At 60.3% G+C, this 13,779-nt stretch overlaps 1 protein-coding gene across 5 annotated transcripts in view; it reads right to left on the bottom strand.

Moving 5' to 3' along the window:
• The window catches only part of PHC2 (polyhomeotic homolog 2), a 112,905-nt gene that overhangs the window by 85,999 nt on the left and 13,127 nt on the right, over positions 1-13,779 (bottom strand). Inside the window, exon 2 of one of the 5 annotated variants that reach the window (XM_075906848.2) lies at positions 1,586-1,703. The exons of the other annotated variants lie outside the window; for them this stretch is intronic. The gene's annotated coding sequence lies outside the window, so the exon portion shown is untranslated. The remainder of the gene's footprint in view (positions 1-1,585; positions 1,704-13,779) is intronic. 5 annotated transcript variants of the gene reach the window in all.

Here is a 13,779-nt window from a genome sequence, read left to right as displayed (position 1 = left end):
AGTCCGAACTCCGTGCCCTGTGGCTACACGCGGCACGGAGTAGGTAGTTCGAATTAGGATCTCTAATTCGAACTACTGTTACTCCTCGTGGAACAAGGTGTACCGGTAGTTCGACTCAGAGATCCTAATTCGAACTACCTACTGCGGGCACAGAGTTCGGACTAAGGGACATTTAAAAATGGCAGCACCTGGGAAGATGCAAATGAAGCCTGGGATATTTAAATCCCGACTTCATTTGCAACTTTGAATGCCTACATTAGCCTCCCTAGTTCGAACTAGGGGGCTAGTGTAGACAGACCCTCAGTTCTCTAGCACCCGGGAACAGATTCATTTTCAGATATTAAAGACAGTCAGTCAGCCCTTCTGCCTTTACACTTCCAGGGCCATGTTTCTCAGCTGCCCATAGGAGCAAGGACCCTTCAAAGGTGGGGAGCCCCGAATTCCCACTGAGTTCAGGGGCAGCAAGGCCCCTGGTGCTCTGAAAATCCCGCCCAGTGCCTGTCTCCCTCTGTAGACACCTGAACATCTGCCCAGCACCTGCCTAGGGAGCCCTGGGAGAGTCAGGAAGTGAAGCTCACACTCCAGGTATCAGGCTCAGGCTGCCAGCTTCAGAGCAGCTCCCCAGTAGCACAGCTGCCCTGTGCAACACTCGATTAGCCAGGCTACAGAAGATGCCCGGCCTCTCGGCATCCTTGTCTCCTAGGCCTTGCCCAGCACCAGGAGTGGGGCTCACCCAGGCTGGGCGGATGAGTTGTGGCTCTTGGCAGCTGTGGCAAGCCCCCCCCCTTGCACCCCACACCAGCAATCACGCTGTATCCCCTGGCCAACTGAAGCCCCCCTTGGAGAGGCTAATTCATTCCCCATTCAAATTAAAGGAACAGCTTTTAAATGGAAACAGAATTAAGACGCCAACTGGAGCCTTACTGGGAACATTCGATGAGCAGAGCCAGGCGTGGAGTGGGAGGGGAGGCCCGTGGGTGATTCCCAAAGACCCCGTGTGGAATAGAGCAAGAGCCGAGTGGATGGCCCAGGAGGGGCCATCAATCTGCCAGGCCGTGCCGAGTATGCAAAAAGCAATTACTGCGCCCAGCTCCGCCATGGGCACAGCTGAGCAGCTATCGCGACGCTGACAGGGAGCCGGCGACAGGCAGCTTGGGAAGGGTGGGAGAAAGTGGGGCCCAGACCAGGCTAGAAGAGGGGGGAGCCTTCTGGGAAGGCAGCTAGGCCAGGCAAGCCGGAGGGGCTGCATTTGCACGGTGCTCTGGAAATGCCGAGCACGGGTAAAGCCCCACGGGTCTGGTCATCAATGCTACACCCACGCACAGCCCAGCGACAGCTCAGCAGGCAAAGCGCTTCCTGCTCCACGGCCTAAGCACCCTCCACAGGAACGCCACCGAGGAGCCAGATTTCCCCACCGCTGCCCGTAGCGGGTTAGATTGTGAGGCTTTATGCACAGCCGGAGTCCATGGAAACGTCAACACCCACAGCACAGACAGCACTGCCCCCGGCCCGCACCGCACACGCCCCTCTCTCCGGGCACATGGCCATGCACACCGTGCAAACGCTGCCTCCGAAGCACACTTGCCTTGGACGGTCCATGCTCCAGCTGCATGTCTGCTGCGCAGGGCTCGGCTGCCGGAGACTCAGAGCGCCAGGGCTCGCCGGCCGCTGCGGGAGCAAGCCCCGGAGCCTCGCAGCGGGTCCTGCAGGAGGATGCAATTGGGTGCCAGTGGAGTCCACATGTACAGCACCATCCCATTGATCTCTCTTTGTTCCACTCCCTCCCCCAGCCTGCCTCTGCACAGCCCTGCAATCGCGCACACGAGGGGGGGGCAGCCTAATTTCCTGATGATTATGATGTTACCTAGCAACAACCAATCAGGGGCTGGGCTGCTCGCCAGCAGTATTTCATGCAAATAGTTTGGAGAAATTGCAGGGTCGTCCAGGCTGCTTAGCCTCCTCTCAGGGGACACATTAGCTGCTTGGATAAGCCCTGGCAGGCACAGGCCCCCCTGCACCCCGCACACAAAGGCTCCCTGGCTGGGCCTGGCACGGGCCTGACCTGCATCCTAGCAAGGAGGCTGCAGGAGACCCCCGAGGTCACCCAGCCCTTTCCCTAAGGCCCCCAGGGAGCCTCCAGCATCCCCATGCTATCCACCCGTGCAGGGGGACTCCACTGCCCAAGGCTCCCTGGTGCAGCCACAGCCCCTCACCTGCCAGCATACGCAGGTCATGCAGAAGGCATCTTAGCCAAGCCTTGCTCACCTCACGCCTCACATGGCCTGAGCCCCCCTCACTCCTCGCACGGCCTGAGCATCCCTCACTCCTCGCACGGCCAGAGCATCCCTCACTCCTCGCACGGCCTGAGTCCCGCCCACTCCTCGCACGGCCTGAGTCCCGCCCACTCCTCGCACGGCCTGAGCATCCCTCACTCCTTGCACGGCCAGAGCATCCCTCACTCCTCGCACTGCCTGAGTCCCGCACATTCCTCACACGACCTGAGCTCCACACACCCCTCACAGGGCCTGAGTCCCCCTCACCCTTTGTATAGCCTGAGACCCCCCCCTCACTCCTCGCACGACCTGAGCCCCACCCACCCCTCACAGGGCCTGAGCCCCCCTTACTCCTCACATGGCCTGAGTCCCCCTCACTCTTTGCATGACCTGAGCGCTGCCTACTCCTTGCACGGCCTGCCCCGCGCAGTCTGAACCCCCTCACTCCTTCCATGGCCTGAGTCCTACCCACTCTTTGCACGACCTGAGTCCCCCTCACTCCTCACATGGCCTGAGCCCCACCAACTCCTTGCACGGCCTGAGCCCCCCTTGCTCCTCACACAGCCTGAGCCACACCCATTCCTTGCACGGCCTGAGCCCCACCCACTCCTTGCACGGCCTGAGCTCCCCTTGCTCCTCACACAGCCTGAGCCACACCCATTCCTTGCACGGCCTGAGCCCCACCCACTCCTTGCACGGCCTGCCTTTGCGTGGCCTGAGCCCCCCTCACTCCTCGCACGGCCTGAGCCCCCTTGCTGGCCCTTCTCACAGCTGCTTTCATTCCCTTTCAGTTGCCTTTGAGTTCTCCAACAGGAAACAAGGAGCCAGTTCCGCCCTCGATCGGCACCTCCAGCGTGGAGGCAGACCGTGGCCTGCTCTAGGGTCACATGCGGACTCTCCACGTGGGGGACCCGTCTCTGGAGCCGGTAGCTGTGCTTCGCTTGCTCGGCAGGGCCAGGGTCCCGGTCTCTCCGGCGGGATGCCAGAAGTGCAGTGTGTCAATCACTGTATCCTGGGGAGCTGGCAGCCATACCAAGCCTCTGGGCAAGGTGGGGGTCACCAGCTCGGTTCTCTTGGAAGGGGCAGGACCTCGGGCAGAGGGGAGGGGGCTTGGACAGCCAGCACTCAATGCTGCCCGGACCACGGCGCTCCCCACCACTGCTGCCACATGGCAGTGTGTGGAGCCTTTCACTGCGCCTAGAGGCTGCAGGAGCATCCAGGAGCTGCACAGAGCCAGGGCAGGTAGGGAGCCTGCCTTAGTCACAGGCCCACACTGCACCGCCGGCGGAACGCTGAATGGTCTGATGGGCAGTGCCGACCAACCAGCAGGGACCCTTTTCAGCTGGGTTCCAGTAAAAAACTGGACACCTGGCAACTGTATCTTCAGCCTTGCAATACCTCTTCCCGCGGAGCTGGGTCAGGATCATCACTGAATCATAGAAGATTAGGGTGGGAAGAGACCTCAGGAGCCGTCTACTACCATCCCCCGCTCAGAGCAAGCCCAACCCATCTAAATCATCCCAGCCAGGCTGGGCCTTAAAAACCTCTGAGGATGGAGATTCCACCCCTTCTCGAGGGAACCCAGCCCAGCACTTCCCCACCCGCCTAGGGAAATCGTTTTTCCTAATATCCAACCTAGATCTTCCCCACTGTAACTTGAGCCCATTGCTCCTTGTTCTGCCATCCCTCACCACTGAGAACAGCCTCTCTCCATCCTCTTGGGAACCTCCGTTCAGGGAGTTGAAGGCGGCTCTCAAATCCCCCCTCACTCTTCTCTTCTGCAGACAAGCCCAGTTCCCTCAGCCTCTCCTCATAACTCATGTGCTCCACATCCCTAATCACTTCTGTTTCTCCTGCATTGGACTTTCTAATGCGTCCACATCCCTTCTGTAGTGGGAGCCCCAAAACGGGATGCAATACTCCACATGTGGTCTCACCAGTCCCGAAGAAAGGGGAATAATCACTTCCCTTGATCTGCTGGCAATGCTCCTCCTAATGCAGCCCACTATGCCGTTAGCCTTCTTGGCTGCAAGGGTGCACTGACTCATATCCAGCTTCTCAGCCCCTGTCATCCCCAGGTCCTTTTCTGCTTCACTACTGCTTAGCCAGTCGGTCCCCAGCCTGTAACAATACTTGGGATTCTTCCATCCCAAGTGCAGACTCGGCACTTGACCTTGTTGAACCTCATCAGATTTCTTTTGGCCCAATCGACTAATTTTTTAAAGTCTGGACCTGATTCCCTATCCTCCAGTGTATCTACCTCCTCCCCCAGCTTTGTGTGACCTGCGACCTTTCTGAAGGAGCAATCCATCCCCTCATCCAGATCATTAATGAAGATGCTGAACAAAAGTAGCTCCAGGACTGACCCCGGGGCATGATGCTTGATACCAGCTGCCAATTAGACATCGAGCCGTTGATCACGGCCCTTTGAGCCCAACATTCTAGCCAGCTTTCTGTCCACCCCACAGTCCACTCATCCACGCCAGACTTCTTTAGCTTGCTGGCAAGAATCCAGCAGGAGACCCTCTAAAAGGCCCAGGTAAATCATGCCCACTGTTTCCCCCATATCCACGGAGGCAGTTATCTCATCATAGAAGGCAATTGAGTTAGTCAGGCAGGACTTGCCCTTGGTGGATCCATATCGACTGATCCTGATCACCTTCCTCTCCACCAAGTGTTTCCAAATGGATTCTTGGAGGACCTGCTCCACAATTTTTGGGGGAACTAAGGTGAGACTGACCAGCCTACAATTCTCCAAATTCCCAATCTTCCCATTTTACAGATGGGCACTACATTTGTCTTTTTCAAATCATCCGAGACATCCCCCAATCACCAGGAGTTTTCAAAGATAATGGCCAGGGGCTCTGCAATCACATCAGCCAACTCTCTCAGTCTGCTTATATGCATTAGATCCAGCCGCGGGGACTTGTGCATGTCCACAGGGGCTGAGAGAATTGCCAGGGCCCTGAACAAGGTGGCCGGGGGTCCCTGGCTCCATGCTCCAGGAAAGGGTGGGGCCTCCAGCAGACGGAGTGCAGCAGGGACAGCCAGCCCTCAGCACCACCTGGACAACACTGCACAGAGCTCTGCAGCAGGTCACGCTGGGCAATAACGGTGAATTAAAGGGCCTAGGCGGGCTCTGACCTCCACCCAGACTGCACCACCCCTCCCCTAGCCAGCCCTCAGCACTGCCCGGACCGTACCACCCCTCCCCTAGCCAGCCCTCAGCACCGCCCGGACCGCACCACCCCTCCCCTAGCCGGCCGTCAGCACCGTCCGGACCGTACCACCCCTCCCCTAGCCAGCCCTCAGCACCGCCCGGACCGCACCACCCCTCCCCTAGCCAGCCCTCAGCACCGCCCGGACCGTACCACCCCTCCCCTAGCCAGCCCTCAGCACCGTCCGGACCGTACCACCCCTCCCCTAGCCAGCCCTCAGCACCGCCCGGACCGTACCACCCACACACTGCCTGCCCCCCAAATCCCAGCACCTAATGCTGCCTGGCCCCCCAAGTCCCAACAGCCACATGCTGCCTCCCCCCAACACCCAACACTGCCTGCCCCCCCAAGCCTCAACACTTACACGCCCCCTGCCCGTCCCCCCAGTCTCAACACCCACACTCCACCTGGCTCCCGCAAGTCCCAATGCTGCCTGGCTGCGGAACACCCAACACTTCCTGACAAATACCAGCCATGGGCAGGCAAAGAGAATCTACTGTGAGCCAGGACGTTTTGCAGGTCTTTCGATTATATCGATTGAAAACGACCTGTGTAAAGAAATGGACTTTACTGACATAATTGAAGAATGTGCTGCCAAAAGAGCTAAACAGCTATAGTAGACTTAAATACAAATTAAAATGTGTAATTATTAATGCAGAATTGTGTTTAAGAATGAATTACAATCTAATTAAAATAAAAATTATCCAACTAAAATAAGTTTCTATCAAATTTACCAAATTCAAATGTAATATGAAAAATAGCTTAAATTTGCGCATTTGACGCCTTTTTTCTATTTTGTCTCCAAAGGGGGGCCCCGCAAAATTGTGCTGCCTTGGGCCCCGCCAAACTCTCATCCACTCCTGGTCCCGGATGAGCTGCCACACACCCCTCCCCTACCAACCCACAGCACTGCCCGGACCGTACCACCCCTCCCCTACCAACTCCCAGCACTGGCCGGACCGTACCACCCCTCCCCTACCAACCCACAGCACTGCCTGGACCATACCACCCTTCCCCTACCAACACCCAGTACTGCCCGGACCGTACCACCCCTCCCCTACCAACCCACAGCACTGCCCGGACTGTACCACCCCATCTCCATCAACCCACAGCACTGCCCGGACTGTACCACCCGTACTCTACCAACCCTCAGCACTGCCCGGACCGTACCACCCGTCCCCTACCAACTCCCAGCACTGCCCAGACCATACCACCCCTCCCCTACCAACCCACAGTACTGCCCGGACTGTACCGCCCCTCCTCCATCAACCTCAGCACTGCCCAGATCACGCCACCCTCCCCTACCAACACTCAGCACTGCCCAGACTGTGCCGCCCACCTCTAGCCAACCCTCAGCACCTCCCAGACCGCACCACCCCTCCCCTAGCCAGCCCTCAGCACCGCCCGGACCGTACCACCCCTCCCCTAGCCGGCCCTCAGCACCATCTGGACCGTACCACCCCTCCCCTAGCCAGCCCTCAGCACCATCCGGACCGTACCACCCCTCCCCTAGCCAGCGCTCAGCACCACCAGGACCGTACCACCCCTCCCCTAGCCAGCCCTCAGCACCATCCGGACCGTACCACCCCTCCCCTAGCTATTATAAGGGTGGGTAACCGGACAGTGGGAAGCAGAGGTGACCAGGAGGGGGTTGGGGGGAGTGGGACTGGCCGGCGGGGAGCGGGGCTGGCCCGGGCGCATGCAGATCCCAGCAGGGCGCATGGGCGAGTCCGGCCCCGGGGATTCCATCTGGCCCCAGCCCCGCCCCCCTCCTCTCTACTGTGTAGTTGCGTACTGCCTGGCTGGTAGACACGCTCACGCAGTGTGAGTATGTCTACCAGCCAGGCAGTATGCAACTATGTACTGATACTGGGAGAGGTCTAGGCTGGACATTAGGAAAAACTACAGCCACTCCCCGACTTACAAACACACCAATTTACAACCATCCGTACTTACGACCAACCTCCCATTAACCCCATTATAATATTTTCAAGTTGAGAACTATGTACATCAAGTTTTTCAAACAGCCCGGGCAGCGCGTTTAAGGGTCTTTCCAACTTACGATCAAATCGAGTTACGACCAGGTGTTTAGAACGTAACCCGTTCGTAAGTCGGGGACTGCCTGTATTTCCCTAGGAGAGTGGTGAAGCACTGGGATGGGTTCCCTAGGGAGGTGGTAGAATCTCCATCCCTGGAAGTTTTTAAGTCTCGGCTTGACAGGACCCTGGCTGGGTTGATGTAGTTGGGATTGGTCCTGCCTTGGGCAGGGGGCTGGACTTGATGACCTCCTGAGGTCTCTTCCAGCTCTAGGATCCTATAATAATAATAATAATAATAATACCTACTTAATTAGAAAATACTGGACATTTATGTGTCCGGTATTTTCTCAATTTGTTTCCCGGACAGAAAGCTCAAATACCGGACTGTCCAGTTCAAAACTGGACACCTGGCAACCCTGCTGCCCAGGCTGCCACCTGCTTCCACTTCCCCTTGACTCCTCCCCGGGTGTGAGCAGCAGGGCAAGAGGAGCACAACCCCTAGCTGGTTTCTCCAGTGCTTGCACCAGGACGCTGTCCCCAGCCCTCTCCTGGGCTGTCTGCACAGCTGTATTGCTCTGCCAGCAGATGTCAGGGTGATCCAAGTCCCCCATGGGAACCAGGGCCGGTGATCAGGAAATGGCTGTTAGTTGTCATCTGCTTCTTCCTGGTCTGGTGGTTGACAGCAGGTGCCCCGCAGGACACCCCCTGTGTTGCTCCCACCTCTAATCAGAACCCAATGATTCTCCACTGGCTTTTCTCCAGTTTTGTACTGGAGCTCTGAGCAATCCCACTGCTCTCACACACAGTGCAACCCCTCTGCCTTTAGCCCAACTTTACAGGTGGAGAAACTGAGGCCCAGAGAGATTTGGCAACTTCCCAAGAAGCCCCAGACCAAACTGGGAATGGATCCTGCCTTCCCATCTCCAAGCCCTGTGCTCTGAGCTGATGCTCATCACTCACTAGTGTCAGCCCTAGCCCCCTCCAGCAATGCCCCTGGGACACAGGTCACAGATCCTCCCCAGAGCCAGTAGGGAGAGGCTGCCCTTAACAATGCAGCCAAGTGTTCCTGGAGGGGCTCTGTGGGGGGCAGGCTGACGGGGAGAAGGGAGGGACACAATTGAAAAATGAACCCAGGCCCATCTCCCCTGCATCTCCATTTATTCTGCATAATTGCTTCATTTCCACGGCCAGCGCGGCTGTGAATGAATTTCATTACCCGGCGCCTGGGATCCCATATTGATCACCAGGCTCCAACGATTCCTATCTCCCTAATTAGCATATAAATTAGCCATTGGGGGGAGACATTAGGAACAATTGAATTTTCTTTTTAGTCTGGTTTCAGGAGGAGAAAGCAGAATGGGTGCGGCCAGCAGCCTGAGTTGCTGGGCTTGCCCCCGGGAGCTGCAGCGCCCAGGAATGGGCCGGTCCCTACCTGTCGTGGGGCAGAGCTCTCCTTGGCTGCCCAGGCCAGTGCTTGGCTCAGCTGATCTGCACAGAGGCCGGCACGGTAACACGACAGCCACTGCAGGGATCAGTCCGGTCACCCCCGCCTCTTAAACCCAGAACCTTTCTGCCTTGGGCGTTGCGCTGCCGGCTAAGGCCCAACGCCTGACTCGGTGGCCCTGCCACCACTAGAGGGGGACAGGCAGCACCTGGAGTGGGGGCATTGCCTGGCCGTATTGAACCTTCTCACTCGTCTAGGTGTAGGCAGCTCATCCCTTCTCCGCAGCTCTGCGAAGGAGCCAGCCTCGAGCCGGGGGGTGCATCGAGCGCCAAGGCCTGCAGAGCGGGGGGACAAGCAGGGAGGTCCTGCCACAGCCCCCCCCTGGGACCCAGCCACGGATAACAGACACTTTCCTTTCTGCAGAGCTCAGAAAGTCCTGCCCTTGGGTTTTCAGACAAGACTCCCCCCCATTAGAAACAAATTCCCTCAAACCCAAACAGCCAGCTGGGGAGAAAGTGGGTGGGGGAGGGGAAGAGCCCATGGAGATGGCACCTCCCTTTCCCTCAGCCTCCAGGCTGTTTGCCGGCGTGTGTGGAAACCCGCAGCCACACTGCACCTCGGCATGAACAACCGAGGGAAAATTGTCGATAAAGTCCCTCCGCCTGCCATTGCCCAAGCAGCTATAGCTGCCAATAAACTCCCCTCTGACAGCATGCTGGCTGGAGCCCTGCTGCCCGGTCTGGGGGGGCAGCCAGAGCCCTGCTGCCCAGTCCTGGGGGGGGCAGCCAGAGCCCCGCTGCCCGGTCTGGGGGGGGCAGCCAGAGTCCCACTGCCCGGTCCCTGGGGGGGGCAGCCAGAGCCCCACTGCCTGGTCCCTGGGGGGGCAGCCAGAGCCCCACTGCCTGGTCCCTGGGGGGGGCAGCCAGAGCCCCACTGCCTGGTCCCTGTGGGGGGCAGCCAGAGCCCCGCTGCCCGGTCCCTGGGGGGGGCAGCCAGAGCCCCACTGCCCGGTCCCTGGGGGGGGCAGCCAGAGCCCCGCTGCCTGGTCCCTGTGGGGGGCAGCCAGAGCCCCACTGCCCGGTCCCTGGGGGGGCAGCCAGAGCCCCACTGCCCGGTCCCTGGGAGGGGGCAGCCAGAGCCCCACTGCCCGGTCCCTGGGGGGGCAGCCAGAGCCCCACTGCCCGGTCCCTGGGAGGGGGCAGCCAGAGCCCCACTGCCCAGTCCCGGGGGGGGGCAGCCAGAGCCCCACTGCCCGGTCCCCGGGGGGGCAGCCAGAGCCCCACTGCCCGGTCCCCGGGGGGGCAGCCAGAGCCCCGCTGCCCGGTCCCTGGGGGGGCAGCCAGAGCCCCGCTGCCCGGTCCCCGGGGGGGCAGCCAGAGCCCCGCTGCCCGGTCCCCGGGGGGGCAGCCAGAGCCCCGCTACCCGGTCCCTGGGGGGGCAGCCAGAGCCCCACTGCCCGGTCCCTGGGGGGCAGCCAGAGCCCCACTGCCCGGTCCCCGGGGGGGCAGCCAGAGCCCCACTGCCCGGTCCCTGGGGGGGCAGCCAGAGCCCCACTGCCCGGTCCCCGGGGGGGCAGCCAGAGCCCCACTGCCCGGTCCCCGGGGGGGCAGCCAGAGCCCCACTGCCCGGTCCCTGGGGGGGGCAGCCAGAGCCCCGCTGCCCGGTCCCGGGGGGGTTACACTTGTTCAGGGTTCGAAACTAGAACAAGTGTCTGTCTGCTGCAGGGTCCCCCCCCCACCGCCCTTGGGCTGCTGGGACGGGATCTCTCGCCACCCACAAGCCAGGCTGCCCGGTGGGGGAGCTCCCTCAGCCAGGCCTGCAGAGGTGAGCAGCTGCACTCCCCATCCAGGTCCCGTCACAGCAACCTGTGTCAGGCGTGGCCCCCCCCGCACACCCAGGGGGGCTTTTCCCTTGCTACACTGGACGTGAGCCCTTGTGAGTCTGATTCTTGTGCGTGAATGGAACCAGACATGGGGGGCACCAGCAAAGGGGGACAGGGACCTCCCCATGTGACTCCTCTCTGCCCCGCCCCGTCCTCACACCATCATCTCCCGCTTCCACATTACTGGGGGGGGGGAGATTTCTGAACCTCAGGGCTCCCCAGAACCAAACATCCGGACAAAACATGGGGCCCCGCTCCACTGGCGCGGCGTGCGGCTGTCCTGTTCCCCGTCCCCTCAGCTGTGGGTCCCGTGGCCTGCACAGCCACGCCAGAGGACAGGGCTGGGAATAGGGCTGGAAGTGGGACCTTCCCCTGGGAGCAGCAGCCCCACGTTCTGCTCTTTTCAGCACTGCCCCCCTGCCCCCCCCAGGAGAGTCCCACGCTGAACAGAGGCCGGGAACGGCAGCGGCGAAAGGCCCAGAACAGGGCGGAAAGGCAGCCCATGCCGGCAGCTTGGCTGTGCAGCCCCAGCTCTGTCTCGGCCGGGGTGCACATACCTGTGTGGGGCGGTAGAGCCAGGCCACAGGAGCTGCCGGCGTGCGCCGCCCACCGGCCCCACAATCTGCTTCTTTCGCCGCTGCGGTTCCCTGCTGAATGCCCCCCCCCAGCACCGCGAGGGGCCTGTGACCCTTCCTGCCCCTCCCAGCCATCGCCTTACCGGTTCCGGGTGGTGAGCCAATGCTTGGGGCAGGGGGATCCCAGCTGTCCGGTCCAGAGTGGCTGCCCCACTCCCACACTTGGGGAGGGTCATCTGCAGTTGCCTCAGCCACCCTATGGATGGGATGGTCCCTTGTATGGCGCGTAGCTGCGGGCCCAAGGTGGCCTGGGGGATTACTGGGGGCAGTTGTGTGTGGGGCAGCAGAGATCAGGCCACCTGCACTCATCGTGGGGAGCCATGGGAAGCAGAGGAACCCAGCAGCCTGCTCTTCTCTCCCGCCATCGGCCTGCTGGGTCACTTCCCGCCACTGTAGGGAGTATGGGGGGGGACCCTGCTGTCACCCTGCACTAGGTCCCCAGATAATCCCCCAGCTTGCATCTCCTGGGGGAGGGGGACAATGGTGGCAGGAAGAGGCAGGGCGGGGTGCAGCAGGGTGGGTTTGGGGGAAGCAGTGAAGTGGGGGCAAAGCAGGGGCAGGTGGTTAAACACTGGAATAAGTTGCCCCGGGAGGTTGTAGAATCTCCATCTGTGGAGATATTTAAGAGCAGGTTGGATAAATGTCTATCAGGGACGGTCTAGACAGTGCTGGGTCCTGCCATGAGGGCGGGAGACTGGACTCGATGACTCTCGAGGTCCCTTCCAGTCCTAGTGTTCTATGATTCTATGCTACCCCCGAGTCCTGGCTGGTGTCATCCAGAGCATGCCTTGTGCATCAGAACAGGGCCTCCGTGGCACCAGGCTCCTCGTGTTTCACCACCAGTGTCCATGGCACCAGGAGATGCTACATTCAAACAGGACTTTCTCTGGCAGGAAGGTAGCAAGGCACCAGGACTTGTCTTACCATCCAGAACCCTAACGCACACGGCTCTAAGCCAGAGACAGATAAAGCCAGCTGCTCCCTCAGGCTACGTCTACACTGCTTCCTTCTTGTGCAAAAGCCCATGCAAATGAAGTGCGGATTAGCAAATCGACACGCTTCATTTTCAGCATTAATTAGGAGCTGGTTTTGTGCAAGAGGTTTTTGCGCAAAAAGGAGCCATCTACACAGCACCTTTTGGGGCAAAAAAGCCCTCTTGCGCAAGAGCTGTTCTTCCTCATTTTTTCATGTTTTGCGCAAAAATGTCTCCTAATTAATTATGCAAATGAAGCATGGCAATATGCTAATCTGCGCTTCATTTGCATAGGCTTTTGCACAGGAAGGAAGCAGTGTAGACATAGCCTCAGGCGGAGAGGCGCCACTCACCCCACTGGCGCTCTGCAGACTACTGAAAATCCCAGATGCCATGCTTCCTTGCGCAACCCCCTAGCCTGCAAATGTAACCCACACACCTAGTGCCGGTCGCTGTCCCATGGAGTGGCACTGAGATCACTTACAGCCAGAGCGAAGAGCAAGGGAGCTCTACAGCCTCAGCTAAGTGCCCGCTGGCTTTACAGCTCAAACTGTAGCAGCTCATGCGCTGAGGTCCTAGGTTCAGCTCCATCCAGTGGTGGTTACACCAGCAGGACCAGGCAACCCTGCAAGACTTCACATGCCAACTTGTAATTATAACCCATTTTCACTACACCCCAGCAGCGTTGCAGGGGCTCTCACTGCTTCCTCCTCTTCTCCCAACCGCTGGGCACTCCAGAGCAAGCAGGCCAAGGGGCGTCACTGCCAGCACAAGCATGCCCAGTGCCCTGGCAGCGCGGCACAGAAGGGCTCTAGAGAGCTGAGTATCGGGCCCTTCCTTGGACAAGCCCTGAGCGCAGCAGGTGCAATTCCTCTCTGCCAGCGCAATCACCCTGGCCTGGCCGAGCTGAGAGCCAGGCCCAGCCTGGTGCATGGCTCCCTCCCGGAGCGGGCACTGCCATGACGCCGGGCACCCAGCCAAGCCGAGCCAGGTCCAGCCTGGTGCATGGCTCCCTCCCGGAGCGGGCACTGCCATGATGCCGGGCACCCAGCCGAGCCGAGCCAGGTCCAGCCTGGTGCATGGCTCCCTCCCAGAGCGGGCACTGCCATGACGCCGGGCACCCAGCCAAGCCGAGCCAGGTCCAGCCTGGTGCATGGCTCCCTCCCGGAGCGAGCACTGCCATGACGCCAGGCACCTGGCCGAGCCGGGCCCAGCCTGGTGCATGGCTCCCTCCTGGAGCGGGCACTGCCATGACGCCGGGCACCTGGCCGAGCCGAGCCGAGCCGGGCCCAGCCTGGTGCATGGCTCCCTCCCG

The sequence above is a fragment of the Pelodiscus sinensis genome, chromosome 24, assembly GCF_052426305.1.
Source record: "Pelodiscus sinensis isolate ZL-2025 chromosome 24, ASM5242630v1, whole genome shotgun sequence".
Taxonomy (NCBI): Eukaryota; Metazoa; Chordata; order Testudines; family Trionychidae; genus Pelodiscus; species Pelodiscus sinensis.
Note: the sequence above shows the minus strand (reverse complement) of the source record. Positions and strands in the feature narration are given on the sequence as shown.